Here is a 15,347-nt window from a genome sequence, read left to right on the forward strand (position 1 = left end):
CCAAAAAAGGTTGGGAAACACTGGCCTTGAGAAGCCCATGATTTACAAGTGCAGAGAAGATACAAATATCGAAAGGTAGCAGTAGAACAGAGAGTGGGTATTCTTTGTTGTTTTGGTAGGTTTGGTCCTCCAGTCCAGTGAATGCTTTTTCCTCAAGGGTTTGTAATGATTGGTTTATCAGTTTTGAACTTTTCCTGCACATGTCTAGTCTAGTTCATTTGTGCAAATGTTACAGCTGTTACTCTTGGCAGTCATGTTTCTTTAATGTCTGTTCCTACAGCTGCATCCTCAATGTTAGCATCTGACTTTAAACCAACAAAAGCCAGAAATTAGAGCGTAGGCTGTGACTTGGTTTCCTAATCCTTAGCATTGTCTAGGAATTGTAGTGTGCTGTATAAAACCACCTGCTGTGCAGATGCCCCCCTTTTTTTGCACCAGAGTAAAGAGTAGATTATCACTGTGGTGTGTGTTTTTTTTCCAGCTGGAAGTCTATAATTTTGTCTAGGCATTATGTTAAGTATGTATGTGACTACCTTAAAACAGCTGAAGAGATTGTAGTGGAACAAATTAGTTGTGCATTCCTGAAAAGCTTTTGTTATGTATTTTAAAAGACGCAGAGGGGAAATAAGGGAGCATGAAAGCAATGTGGACATGAAGCATGCATTATTTGCTCTGGTTCATTTTCAGTGAAAACTTACTTTACAAAAAAAGGGGGGGAAACAGCCCTAGTGAAATCTATTTTGAGGAAAGCCATTTAGGAAGCAGCATACATTCACTAATCATTTTAATCCCTATCAATCAGACAGGATTACTATTTGAACAAAGGCAGAAGAGTGGAAATTTCATTGCCATGCATATATCCATTTTCTTGACCCCTGTTCCCTAATTTAGATTCAGAATTTTGCTGGGTTCTTATTTTACTTCATTTCGTTCCATGGGGTACAGAAAGTGCCTGTTGTACCTAATACAACTAAAAGTAGAATTTCCCCTCTCTTTGTATTTGTGTAGAATACAAATATACTACAAATACAAAGCTTCCTCCATGATAGAAGAGAATGATCTGGCAGCTAAGGTAGTCTGCTCATATCTCCTCTCCAGCAAGAGTAATTTGTTTTAGTCGGTTTAGTGCAATACTCAGCCTTGTTTCACAAGTCCATAATCCCTGCTCTTCCATCTGTTTTTCATTTTTAAAAAGTATTCCTTTGATCTGACACAGAAGTAGAAAATTAAGAGAAAATTTTGTAGGGTACTGCTCCCTGCCCTCCAGTCTTCAAACACTTCCACATAGAAGAAGCAAGTCCTATGTATTTTTTTTACCTGCAACCACTGAATAATGCATAATGCATGTGTATTAAATTTGTATCTGCTCTGCCCTCAATCATGTATAAACTGTGTGAGTGTGTTGCCAGATTCTAAATAGGAAAAGGAGGGCATGGATGAATATAGAATCCTCCCTCTGCCTGGGATAGGTCTCCCTCCAGTTTGACTGAGGTTCTGCCCTCCCCCAAACAAAAATCCTACCTGTGCCCATGGGAAGGAGTTCTCTGCCACACTCTTCACCTCTGCAACCTTTACTCTTAATATTTGACTCCGTCTGTATTTTGTGCGTGATTGGGACAGATTTCTGCCTGTGTGTATGGATATGCTGTTACACCGTGTATATAATGGCTGTGTGGAGAGGAGAGTAGGACCCCACACTTCTTGGTCCTATCCTTATCTTCTGTGAGTTCAGTGAAAGCGTGAGTGGGGCTTAGGTGCCTATGCAAGCTGAATACACTTGGGTTCTGCAGGATAGTTGTGAACCATGGCTGCACACCGTGTCCCTAATCATGTGGAGGAGCCTAGCTATGTGCGCCTGTGTGCAACTTAGATCCCCTTTCACACTGTTGGAGGAAGGACAGCAAACACCAATCCCACAATCCCTCTCCTTGCACTCAGTTTATGTATGGAGGGAATAAATAAACAGTGCTTGAGACTTCAGTGCTAGATAGACTTATTTGGAAACATTTATCGACAATCAAACACATTTCAGATCAAGGTAAAAATACATTAATTATTTCTAGGAACATGTTCCTTGCACCTTTACTTCCATTTAGGCATTGATTTCCGAAACTGAAGATGGGCGATTTTAGTTTCTGTTTTGCCCATGAGAATCCAAGGAAGGACTTGTCTCATAGTTTCTTTTTGATTTCCTGACTGTATGCTAGTGTGTGACATCTTTTTCAGAAGCAATGCATTAGTTTCCAAATACTGCCTGAATTATTATTACATTTTATAAAGTGTATACGTTTATTCAAAATTATCAGCTGCAGGATAGATTCAAGTAAAATAGTTTATTGGAAATTCTGTGTCTGCCAAACTTAAGAAGTGTTCTGAGAATGTCCTTTGGAAGCCTGCACTGTTCTAAGTTGCTGATAGTGCTGCAACCTGTGAAGAGGATGGTATTCAAAAGATGTGAGAAGGGGATCCTCCAACATGACCTTGTTTGGGATCAGGGTCCATTTTAACTCAATTAATTAAATTTATACCCTAATCTTCCTCCCAGAGTTGCCCAGGGCCCTGAATTATGCACATACCTGTACTCACTTGTGCTGCGTCATTGCCATCTCTCTCAGTTATTGGTCCCGGTTTTAAGCCAGTGGCACTTTTAGTTAAAATTAAAAGGGTCTCATGTAGCATGTGTGGGGATGATTTCCGACTAAGACCCAGAAGAGAGCCATGCCCAGTTGGAGTAGTAAGAGCCTCAGTAGACAGTCAAGAGCTAGAAGGGTTCGTTGGACATCACAGTTTTTGGGAGAACACGTGGAGTTCTTTTGCATAAGACACTTTAACCTGCAAAGTTTAAACATTGCCAGCAACCTCATGAAGTATGAGACTAGCTCCACAATTAGAAAATATATGCACAATCCCTCCCAAATTCTGAAGGTATGATGGGACAGAAATTCATAGTGACTTCTGCGTACACTGTAGCCCAGTGTTTTTCAACCACTGTTCCGCGGCACACTAGTGTGCCGCGAGATGTTGCCTGGAGGGAGGCGGGCGAGTCGGGGCGGCGGCGGCGAGGAGAGGCCGCCCAGTGCGGGGCTCTCGCCGTCTGCCTGCCTGGCTGCCTGCGAGCTCGGCGGGCAGCGCCTCCGTCCGCAGCGCCCGCCTCGCGTCTCTCATTCCCTGCCCCTGCCAAAGCTCACCCAGCCAAGCCGCGCTCTCCTTCCTGCCTCACTTTGCTGCCTCCTCCCCCCCCACCCCCAAAGCTTGGAGGTTCCCCGGCAAGGGGGAGGGAAAAAAATTGAAACTTTCACTTTCGTGCGTCCCTCCCGGCGTGACGCTGCGCGCTGACGTCACGGGGCTGTAATGGTGGTGTGCCTCGAGATTTTTTTCATCAAACAAGTGTGCCTTTGCCCAAAAAAGGTTGGGAAACACTGCTGTAGCCAATGGTTTACACTGAACCAAAACCATATAGGAATGTGTGTTAGTCCTTTTTGGCACAGATGGCATTGAATCAGGCCATTGCTTTGTATACTGTTTGCTTCTTATATCGGGCAAAGTGAGCCGGCCTCAGAGCATTCAGCATAGTTGGATCATTTGTAAGAGAAAGTTAGATGGAAAGGTATTAGTCTATGACAGGTGTGCTTAGACCAATGTCTGGTTTATATTTCTGTATCACTTTTTTAAAAACACCTTATGAATTAGTTATTTAAGAATCAGTTTATAATATGCACAGGTGGGTCTGCTAAATTCCCATGTTTAATCCCTGTCATCTTCAGGTAGAGCTGAGAAAACAGCTCCCGTCTGAAGCCCTGAAGAGCTTCTGCCAGTATAAATACTTAGACAGAAGGGCCAGTGGCCTAGCTTGGCACAAGGAACCTTCCTTTGCTGCCTAGTTTGATTCCACTTAACATGCTTGCCAACTGTTGCAGGAAGGGCGGAACTGTTGCTGTGTTTGAGTTTACGTCTTACGCTGGAGACTGGCATTTATTTTATGGAAGCTCAAATAAATCCGATACAGCGAACATTCTTGTGGCTAAAATTGTTGGTAGAATCAGTGGTGTGTGTGGCTGTCTTGTTTAAAGTATCATCTCCTGTTTTCTCCTCCTGTGGATTTTCAAATCCCGAAAGTTTGCTTTCAGCATTGTTCCTGATTTTGGTGCATTCAGAGGCTGTTATTCCTTGAGAGGAAGCAAAGGAAATGGTTCCCAAAGGAAGCAAGATGACTGATAGGTGCTGCCACTGAGGATGGATTGGTATGACGTGGTGGCTTCTGGTCCTCTTTGGGAACATGTGCAAGGCAAGGGGTACGCCTCTACTACATGGGTAGCCAATGTGGGTTGCCAGATGTTTTGAACCAGAAGCCCCATCAGCCCCAGCCAGGGTGGCCATTGATCTGCGTTGCTCACTGATGCAAGAAAGTCTTCCCGTGGGTTTGAAACAAGTTACAAGCCTAGGAAACTCGTCATGGAGCAAGAGGAAGTCATGAAGTAATGCACCCACACTTGTAAATAAACAAGGAATCAAACAAGCAAAGACTTTACCATGGTTTTTTGAATACAGTTTTGAATTGTGTTCTATAGCGAACACTGCATTTACTCCCTTTTTTGTACAATTGGAATTGACTTTCTGCATAATCGAAGAGAATGATCTGGTCACAAAAGTTGCCAGCTCATATCTCCTCTCCAGCAAGGATTCTTTGGAGAAAGCCGTGTGCTTTAAATTTGCAAAGTTTGCTGGGAGAGTGGGATTGACTCTTAGACCACTCCGAGAATTGCAGCTCTCTAAGGTGAATAGGGGCCTCTTAGCAACTCTCAGCACCCTTAACAAACTCCAGCTCCCAGAATTCACTGAAGGAAGCCATGACTGTTTAAAGTAGCATGATACTGCTTCAAATGTGGAGTTGAGGCCATAGCCTTTCTCATTGATTCTGGACCAGAAGGGAGTCTACCTGTAGTCTAGCTAAAGAATAAAGAGCAGTAGGGCCAGTCCACGCTACCTTTGTAGACTTTGCTCACGTCTGAGATACGTCATAAAGCATGCTGCCACCAGCACTCCTTGTAAATCTTTTCTGGTCCTGCAGATTCGGTAGCATTCTGTGAGATGCATCTACTCATTTAGATTATGAAATAGAATACAGAACTTGGTCAGACACAAATTATGAATATGGACGGCTTAATGCTGCTTGTTCTGCAGTACACTTGTATCATTTTTTTCCTTAGGACTGTGGTACATTAATTCATAGAATCATAAAATTGTTGAGTTGGAAGGGACTCTGAGGGTCATCTAGTGCAGTCCCCTGAAATGCAGGAATCTCAACTAGATCATACATGACAGATGGCCATCCAAATTCTGCTTTAAAAGCCTCCAAGGAAGGAGAGCCCACCACCTCTTGTGGGATTCTGCTCCACGGTTGAACAGCTCTTGCTGTCAGAAAACTCTTCCTGATGTTTAGTTGGAAACTCCTTCATTTTATCTTGGATCCATAGATTTGGGTTCTACGTTCCAGCGCAGGAGAAAGCAAGCTTGCTCTTATTTCCCATGTGATAGTTGTTTAGATATTTGAAAACATCTATCGTATCTCCTCTTAAAAACAGGTAAAGGTACCCCTGCCCGTACGGGCCAGTCTTGACAGACTAGGGTTGTACGCCCATCTCACTTAAGAGGCCGGGGGCCAGCGCTGTCCGGAGACACTTCCGGGTCATGTGGCCAGCGTGACGAAGCTGCATCTGGCGAGCCAGTGCAGCTCCTCTTAGTCTCTTCTAATAAGGCTTATGCCATTGATGTAAGTACTCTTGACTTGAGAAGTGCCTAGCGCCAATGCTGCTATGAGCATGCAATCAATCACCAGTAATTCCAAACCCAAACACTGAGTCATACACTAAATAAGAAAAGTATCTTTCACGTGTGTTATATTCCACCCCCAATCACAGTAAGCCTCCTGTTTTCTGCTTCTTTGGTCTGTCACAATTTGTACGTTCGCAAGCAATAAATACAATGTTGTAGCAGTCAAAAGTGAGTAAGCCTGTTAACCTTGCTTATCTCAGAGTAGCAGTGAAGTGGGGTGAGACTTTCATATCTTAATCTTAGAACTGTACCAGGTTTCAGAGGTCATTGCTAGCAGGGCAGAAGAGAACAGGAAGCCAGGGAAATATGAAGGCGGTAGATTGATGACTAGAAAGAATCTATGTGGACAAGCTATTGATGAATTTGTCTCAGGTGCTTAAGGCTGTTTTCATTAAAACTTTGCTCACAAAGCCAGCAGTGTGTAGTCAGAAGCATGCTGTGGTTGATTTATATTTGTTTGTATAGAGAACGTCAACACTGATTGGTGAGAGGCTGTCCACAGATTGGTGACTTTAACTCAACGGCCTTTCCCCCGCCCTACATTTGAGGCCTTTAACCGTTTTGATTAGGTGGTTGAGCTCCTTCTTTGCCCCCACACACATTGGCCTGGTTCTTAGGGTTGCTGTAGGTCCAGAATTTCCTTTACACACACAAATATGGCAATCTTAGGTTCATATACCGCATTAAAAGATAGTTAAAGGTAAAGGGACCCCTGACCATTAGGTCCAGTCATGGCCAATTCTGGGGTTGTGGCGCTCATCTCGCTTTATTGGCCGAGGGAGCCGGCGTACAGCTTCCGGGTCATGCGGCCAGCATGACTAAGCCGCTTCTGGCGAACCAGAGCAGTGCACGGAAACGCCATTTACCTGGAGCAGTACCTATTTATCTACTTGCACTTTGACGTGCTTTCGAACTGCTAGGTTGGCAGGAGCAGGGACCGAACAACGGGACCTCACCCTGTCACGGGGATTCGAACCGCCGACCTTCTGATCGGCAAGTCCTAGGCTCTGTGGTTTAGCCCACAGCGCCACCCGTGTCCCATAAAATAAAAGATAGTTAGAAACAACATAAAAATGCAGCATGGTGGTGCGTACTGGTGAAAAGCTCTCCCTCCTCTCCTTCTGTTGCTGCACCTTCAGGAAACAAGGCCAAGTCTGGCTTGCCACGAGATCTGAACCTGTGCTCGTGGTTTGTTTCTCTTCAAGGAACACTCCCCCCCCCCCAATAAGTTTGTTCTTGGATTACTGCTTGTGGATAGTTTGGGGAAAACAAGTCATGAGCCTGTCATGGCGTGCCAGACTTTTGACTTGTTTCCTGGCAGTGCAACAGGGAGGAGCGGCAGCATGCGCCACCATGCTGCTTGTAGGCATTAAAAAATACATAGTTTTTGGAATTACGGTTTAACGTGATGTGTGAACTGGGCCATGGTTTCAGACCACATGTGATCATGCCTCTGGAGTTGCCTGTATCTTTGGTTTGCACACTAAATGGCTAAATGATACTATCACTTATCTAAATTTGAAATGGTGCTCTGGTTTGAGCCTCAGCTCTTCTTATCAGACAAGGAGAATGACTCTTATTGTTGTCGTTGATCAAGTAACACTTGGGGGGTGGGAATCACCTAATTGCTTTTAACTAGCAAGCTGCTGCTTTAATGATAAGGGTAGGGGAAAGGTTTAGGGACGGGTAAGACTGATAACAATGGCTTCCTGCAACCTCAGTACATGGTACAGTGGTACCTCAGGTTAAGTACTTAATTCGTTCTGGAGGTCTGTTCTTAATCTGAAACTGTTCTTAACCTGAAGCACCACTTTACCTAATGGGGCCTCCTGCTGCTGCTGTGCCGCCGGAGCATGATTTCTGTTCTCATCCTGAAGCAAAGTTCTTAACCTGAGGTACTGTTTCTGGGTTAGCGGAGTCTGTAACCTGAAGCATATGTAACCTGAAGCGTATGTAACCTGAGGTACCACTGTACTGTTCACATGATGGCACATCATGTGCAATATATTCCATAACAGTATAAATTGTCACCATTTCACAAAATTTTCTCAGCTCGGTTACTGTGGCCTTCATTTTTGCGGCAGCATAGCAGGGCCTAGGGCTGGAATTTTAAGGGAAGGGGAAGCTAAGGGTGCATTGGGGAGGGCATTGTGACTCATTGTAAAATAACAAAAGCCTAAATAGGTCTGATACAAGTTACTTAATTGATTAATTCACTTTGACTTAGGTTTTTAGTGCTAGGTGCCACAGTGTTCATCTAGGCTAGAGATAGGGAACCTGTGGCCTTCTGATGCCGTGGGACAACAGCCTCCACCATTGCTTACCATTGGCCTTGCTTGTCAGGGCTGATGAGAGGGCTACAAGGTTCCCCTCATCCATGATCCAGACCCTACATCCTAAATGGATTTTTAAAAATTCTAAGTGGATTCTGAAAGGAGATCTTTATCACAGTTGGTATTGGGTTTGAATTGATTTTATGTACTGTATTTTTTGCACCATAACACTCACTTTTTTCCTCCTAAAAAGTAAGGGGAAATGTCTGTGCGTGTTATGGAGGGAATGCCTACGGGTGGCAGGCCTACAGATTTTCCTCCTCTAAAAACTACGTACGTGTTATGGTCGGGTGCGTGTTATAGAGCAAAAAATACGGGTATGTGCTGTTGCTATTTTAAACTCTATTTTTTTAAAAAATGTTTTTATAATATGTAACTGTTCTAGATATGTTTTTATTATATTGGAAAAAGGCTTTGGTATGCCTCATGGGAAGTGATTTATAAACAAGATAGATAAATAAAAATAATTGTGATAACCATAATGATAGAGTCTGGTGTAACCATTGATACCGTGAAAGAGGCCCTTGAAGTTCTACCACTATGAGAAACTCATTTTTCCTGGAATATCTACGTAGTAGCTCTCATGCCCAGGCTGTTGTTGGCATGATGGACCCCAGAGGATAAGGCATCAGGCATTACATTACAAATGTAATGGCCCTCGTATGTACGGGACTGCCTCTCCTGGTATGCCCCTCAGAGGACCTTAAGGTCCACGAATAACCATAGTTTAGAGGTCCCGGGCCCTAAGGAAGTCAGACTATCCTCCCCCAGGGCCCAGGGCCTTTTCAGTGATGGCTCTGACTTGGTGGAATGCTCTGTCCCAGGAGACTAGGGCCCTTCAGGATTTAACCTCCTTCTGCCGGGTGTGTAAGACAGAGCTATTCCACCTGGCCTTTAATTTGAACTCTGCCTGATCTTTTATTTCCCTTCTCTTCCCCCTTCCTCCCCTTTTATGAAGATTACCCGCTCTGAGACCCCACAGCTAATTCTCCACTGACCTCCTAGCTGGCCCAAGTAGGTCTAATTTAGCCAGCTAGCCCTGGTGACTATCTAATGTTTATTGGATGGATTTCCCTCAAATTGACTTTTGTACTTTGAATTTTATTGTTATTCATGCTTTTATACTGTATTTTATGCTGCTTTTATGTTGTATTACAATTAATTGTTTTAAATTTGTTGTTAGCCGCCCTGAGCCCGGGTTTCTGAACCGGGAAGGCAAATGGATAAGGGAGCATTTTTAAAATACCGTATTTTTCGCCCCATAAGACGCACTTTTTCCCCTCCAAAAATGAAGGGGAAATGTGCCTGCGTCTTATGGGGCGAATGCAGGCTTTCGCTGAAGCCTGGAGAGCGAGGGGGGTCGGTGCGTACCGACCCCTCTCGCTCTCCAGGCTTCAGGAATCTCTGCGCAACCCTCGGGAGACCGGCTCCGAGGGTTGTGCAGAGCTGCCTGCAATCCCGGGACCAGCGCAGCTCTGCGCGGCCACCGGGAGCCGGGGGAGAAGCTCCGACCCCGCTCCCGGGGGCCGCGCAGAGCTGCCTGCGGTCCTGGGACCAGCGCAGCTCTGCCCGGCCACCGGGAGCCGGGGGCTGCAGGTGTCCCGCCCCGCTCGGGATGGCGGCACAGAGCTGCCTGCCGTCCCGGGACTGCAGGCAGGTCTACGCCCCATCCCGAGCAGGGCGCTAAGTCCCGCCCCGCTCGGGATGGCGGCACAGAGCTGCCTGCCCTCCCGGGACTGGTGCACTTCTCCCCATCGCCAGCCCCACAAGCTCGGGGGACAGCGGGGAGGCAGAGCGTGCCTTCCCACTGTTCCCCGACCTGGTTCTTCCAGCCCCGCACCTGGGGGGGAAATAAAATTTTTTTTCTTTATTTCCCCCCCAAAAAACTAGGTGCGTCTTATGGGCCGGAGCGTCTTATGGGGCGCAAAATACGGTAATGGAATGGTCTTTTTTCTTCCTAGGATCTGTTAGCTCATGTGTACGTGCTGTTATGTTGCCTTACTTTTTTCATTGAGGTCTGTTAAGCCAGGGTTTATGTTTGGTGGCTTCGCCTTGCTTTTAATTCATCCCCTCCAACTACTTAGCATCTTCTGTGTGGCTAGACACAGACTTCAAAGGCAGTTTGCTGACATGGCTATGACTTTCCAGCTAGTATGTTTCAATTACCTAGCAAAAAATATTTTGTAGGAGAAAGGACAGGCCCAGGTTATGGGAGGGGAAGACACCTGGTAGATGAGAGAAACGTAATAATGCAGCAAAACCCATTTTTTAATCAATTTTCTGACATTGTGTGTATGTGACTGTATCTATATATCATGTATAGACAAAATTAACTAGATTGGTGGAATGGATCAACGATATTTCAAAAGTATTTTTATTTATCTGTTAATGGCAAAGTTGTTTTGTAAAATGTGCATTTAGCAAAGTGACAAAATAAAATTTTAATGTAGAAGAATGGTCTGCTATAATTCCCCAGAGAGATTCTTGCCGGATTCAGAGAGTTTTGTCTACTACAGGGGTCAGCAACCCGCGGCTCCGGAGCCGCATGTGGCTCTTTTACACCTTTGCCGCAGCTCCGGGGCGGATACTAGCGAGGGGAGGAGGCGCATTGTGCGCCCCAACACTCCCCACTGTGGCGGGCGCTGTACTGGCTGTGACGTCGCATGGTGCGGTGCGTGCATTAGTCACCCTTTCCTCTGTTCCCTCTTCTGTGCTTCTGTCCCTCTTCTTCTATATAGCTTTCAGTGTGCTAAAATCCTTTGTTGGATTTTTTTAAAGTACCTGGATATGGTTCTTGAAGAGGACAAGGGAGATTCTTTGTGCAGTGAAACCATGTGATGATATGCTTGACTGATGCACACTAGGTAATTGTCAGCCTGGGTGCAGCAAATGTTTTATAGGGCCCGCAAGTGTTGTTAACATTGTTCTTAGAGAGAAATGCTTTATTTGCTGAACATTAAGCTCAAGCATGTTTCTGTGCTGCTTATCTGTGCACTGGGGACCTTTGAGGAACTTAATTTCCATGTTCTCCTATGCAAATGGGCCTGATCCGCACACCTCCCCAGCTGTTGTGTACATTGGAATGCAATTCATAATCCGCAGGGTTTAGCAGTTCTCTGAATTTTTCAATGTAGTTCTCCATTAAAAAAAAAACCCAAACAGGTTTTTAAAATTGCTTATTTACGGGTAAAATATATTTATAAATGTTGTACATACATGAGATAAAATATGTATTTCAAATGCCTCTCGTGATGACTCACAAGCTGGGGGCCTTGCTGTGCATGGTGGAGGACTCAGAAGAGGTAATGGTAGCTTCACTGGGCAGAAGCCAAGAAGGAGGACTCAGTCCTGCCTCCATCCTCTGACTCAGATCTGTCTCCTATAGGCACTCCTGTCTTCCACTGCCTCCCGCAGTTTGGTCAAACTCATGCTGATAGCTTCAAGAACACTGTCCAACCATCTCGTCCTCTGTCGTCCCCTTCTCCTTGCGACCTCCATCTTTCCCAACATCAGGGTCTTTTCCAGGGAGTCTTCTCTTCTCATGAGGTGGCCAAAGTACTGTATTGGAGCCTCAGCTTCACGATCTGTCCTTCCAGTGAGCACTCAGGCTGATTTCCTTAAGAATGGATAGGTTTGCTCATCTTGCAGTCCATGGGACTCTCAAGAGTCTCCTCCAGCACCATAATTCAAAAGCATCAATTCTTCGGTGATCAGCCTTCTTTATGGTCTAGCTCTCACTTCTATACATCACTACTGGGACAACCATAGCATTAACTATACGGGCCTTTGTTGGCAAGGTGATGTCTCTGCTTGCAGAAGTTAGAATACTGCTAAATAAGGCAAGGGCCCTTTAGCCACCCAACCAGTTCCTCCAGTGAAGTGCAGCCTACAGCACTCATCCTTATCTGCCCACATGAGGCCCCAGTTGGCTCTGTAGCTCCCCACTGCAACTTCTTGTAGCTACCTTAGAAGGGGAGAGCTTCAGGAGCTGTCCAAGGTCTGGTCTGCTGTCTGCTTTGACCCTACATGTGAGCTTTGTGACCTGGTGTGGAAGGTGGCATGGAGAACTGCTGAGAGGAAGAGTATATTGGCAAAAATTATCTATTGTCAGAGCCTCCACTGGATGAAAGCCTCCTATCAGTGGCAGGACACTGCTCTTAGTTTTATGCTTACTACATCTGACTGCAAGAAGATCAAACCTCTCCATTCTTAAGGAAATCAGCCCTGACTGCTCACTGGAAGGACAGGTCCTGAAGCTGAGACTCCAGTACTTTGGCCACCTCATGAGAAGAGAAGACTTCCTGGAAAAGACCCTGATGTTGGGAAAGAAGGAGGGCACAAGGAGAAGGGGATGACAGAGGACAAGATGGTTGGACAGTGTTCTCGTTTGACCAAACTGCGGGAGGCAGTGGAAGACAGGAGTGCCTGGTGTGCTCTGGTCCATGGGGTCACGAAGAGTCGGACACGACTAAACGACTAAACAACAACAACAACAACTTCTGAGTTCAAGTTTCAGAGTCTTTGCACTTGGAATACCCAGCTCAATGGATCACTTAAAATATCTTCTCGATGTGTGCCGGAGCTGAGGTTGCTGTGGAGACTATAACTTCTAATTATGGCTAATTAACCAGAACTGCTTACAGGAGCACCCTCAACCTGAAATCTAGTCACTTAATTGGCAGCTAAAAATAAATCGCTACACCTGCTTGTGCCAATCTGTATAACTAATAGTTATTTTTCTGTGTTTGTTTGAAGTGCTTCACAGATATAAAAACCAGGATGCGCAACACAAGTTGGTTATGTTAGTGGTTGTAAAAATAGTGTCAAATGAACCCGGTAAAGAAACGGAACAATATTGTGATTCATTGTAATGGTCTGTCTGTCTGGCATGTAACTTAGACATGTCTGGGTGTAGACTGAGCGTTAGCAGAGGAGAGAAAGGCTCAGGGCAATTTTCCTTCTGAGTAAAGGTGGTGCTCAGTGTTTGTCCTAGTAATGTAGCTTCGTTATTTTCATTGTGTCTACTCTGAGTAGGACTGAGTTGAATACAACCCTGGGGGTAGGATTCAACTAATTAGGCCTGCTAATAGAAGCCTGTACAAGGACTTCCACTAATGCAATGAAGTTTCCTTCCTTCTCCCCTGTGGACCCCCAAAATTGGCTTGGGGGGGTGGCGGGAGAGCGCACAGAATAGCACCCAGTGGGAGGAGAGTGGGGGTTGCCTTGCTTGGCAAGGTGAACAGCTTGCATCAACAGAATGATTGACATGCACTATGGTGAATTCCTCCCTAGGAGTGGGATTCAAGTAAGTTGTATTCAAAGTAGACTTATTGAAATTGGTGAACGTGACGACTTTAGGCCTGTTAACTTTAGTGGGTGCTGCTCTGCTCACCCCGTCGCGGGGATTCAAACCGCGACCTTCCGATCGGCAAGCCCAAGGCTCAGTGATTTACACGCCACCCGCTTCCCTTATTAATCTTAATCAGGTGTTAAATGAAACTTTAAACTTCACATCTATAATAAGTGTAGGGCACTGTGAGTTAAACATTATTTCTTTTTCTCCATTGCAAATAGAGTTGTTGTAACATTCAAATGCACTAGCTCGGAATATGAATATGTCCAGATCAGGCATAGGCAAACTCGGCCCTCCAGATGTTTTGGGACTACAATTCCCATCATCGCTGACCACTGGTACTGTTAGCTAGGGATGATGGGAGTTGTAGTCACAAAGCATCTGGAGGGCTGAGTTTGCCTATGCCTGGTCCAGATTATAGTACTTCACTACATTGCATTACATTTCCTCAGGAATTTTTTCTTCAGTGCAGCGTGTGACTGCACACATCTCTGTCTTCTGGTGCTTTGAAGTCTTGGGGGGGGGGCAGGACCACACCACTGGTGTTTGGGGCTTTGTGGAATGTGGTTTTCCAGGGCACTGGAGTCATCAGTAATTTTCAGGATCCATAAACAGCATTCCTTTGTGCCAAGGATGCTGTTATGAGCATGCTACCCTGGAACATACAGTTTCTGGAGAACTTGATATTCATACTGAGGAGTCAGGTGCTCCAAAAAGTGCCAGTTTCCAGGGCCCATTTCTTTGGACTACAGTGGTACCTTGGGTTACAGACGCTTCAGGTTACAGACTCCGCTAACCCAGAAATAGGACCTCGGGTTAAGAACTTTGCTTCAGGATGAGAACAGAAATCATGCGGCGGCAGCAGGAGGCCCCATTAGCTAAAATGGTGCTTCAGGTTAAGAACAGTTTCAGGTTAAGAACGGACCTCCGGAATGAATTAAGTACTTAACATGAGGTTCCACTGTATTGACTTTACAGCTCTCAAGGAATCACAGTGTGTGGGGGTGGGGGGAATGGACATTTCTCAGAGAGGCCTCTGGTGATACTTCCATTTCCACATCTCTGAGGAAATGGGAATGGAAGTGAGTTGAAGAAGGGTGCAGGGGCTTGTGAGCTTCCAATGGCTGAGATGAATCCTTCAGAATCTGTCATGTTCCAATTGCTGTCATCAGGTGTTCCACAGGGTCCAGATTTTGGAATTTGGCTTGGGAAGGAGGGAAATGTGTGTTGTTTGCTGAGACCAAAGCCAAGCCAAGGAAGTTAACATTGTTTTTTAAAACCAATGTTAATCACCTTATTATTACTTCTTATCACTGTTAATCTTATTATTATTATTATTTAATAAATAATATGCTATCCTAAAGATCCCTGGCTGGGAAGTGTGATAGATCTGTTTGCAGCAGGTTAAGGGACTGCTGTGCTTAGATGATATAGATATAGATATAGATATAGATATAGATATAGATATAGATATAGATATAGATATAGATATAGATATAGATATAGATATATTCCAGATGTTATAACATCAGGTTTGACTTGATATTTGAATGTTCAAAAGACGTATTCCTTCCAGTTTAAAAGAAAATGGAGGAGTGTGGTACCTCAGTGAACATGGCTGTCCTACAAGGCATTACCAGAAGCCATTTTAAGAATCATTGTTTCTGACACTTGGAGAACAAAAGAGACATAGGAACTGAATGGGAACTGAAAACATCTTGCCATGCATTTTATTAGAGTTAAAAAGGAAGCATCCATATGCTTTTAGACTTAAAGCAGAAGATGAAATGCATAGCGTGAGCTTCCTTGAAAATTATTTGCAGGTGCTG

At 44.9% G+C, this 15,347-nt stretch overlaps 2 protein-coding genes across 6 annotated transcripts in view; one reads left to right on the forward strand and one right to left on the reverse strand.

Annotated features, from left to right (window-relative positions):
- Positions 1–15,347, reverse strand: part of ADAM17 (ADAM metallopeptidase domain 17) — a 290,647-nt gene that overhangs the window by 138,583 nt on the left and 136,717 nt on the right. The window lies entirely within an intron of this gene.
- The window catches only part of ASAP2 (ArfGAP with SH3 domain, ankyrin repeat and PH domain 2), a 100,017-nt gene that overhangs the window by 12,482 nt on the left and 72,188 nt on the right, over positions 1–15,347 (forward strand). The window contains exon 1 of one of the 5 annotated variants that reach the window (XM_081189028.1): positions 10,961–11,029. The exons of the other annotated variants lie outside the window; for them this stretch is intronic. The gene's annotated coding sequence lies outside the window, so the exon portion shown is untranslated. Of the gene's footprint in view, positions 1–10,960; positions 11,030–15,347 lie in introns of those variants that run through there. 5 annotated transcript variants of the gene reach the window in all.

The sequence above is a fragment of the Podarcis bocagei genome, assembly GCF_964188305.1.
Source record: "Podarcis bocagei genome assembly, chromosome: 3".
Classification (NCBI taxonomy): Eukaryota; Metazoa; Chordata; class Lepidosauria; order Squamata; family Lacertidae; genus Podarcis; species Podarcis bocagei.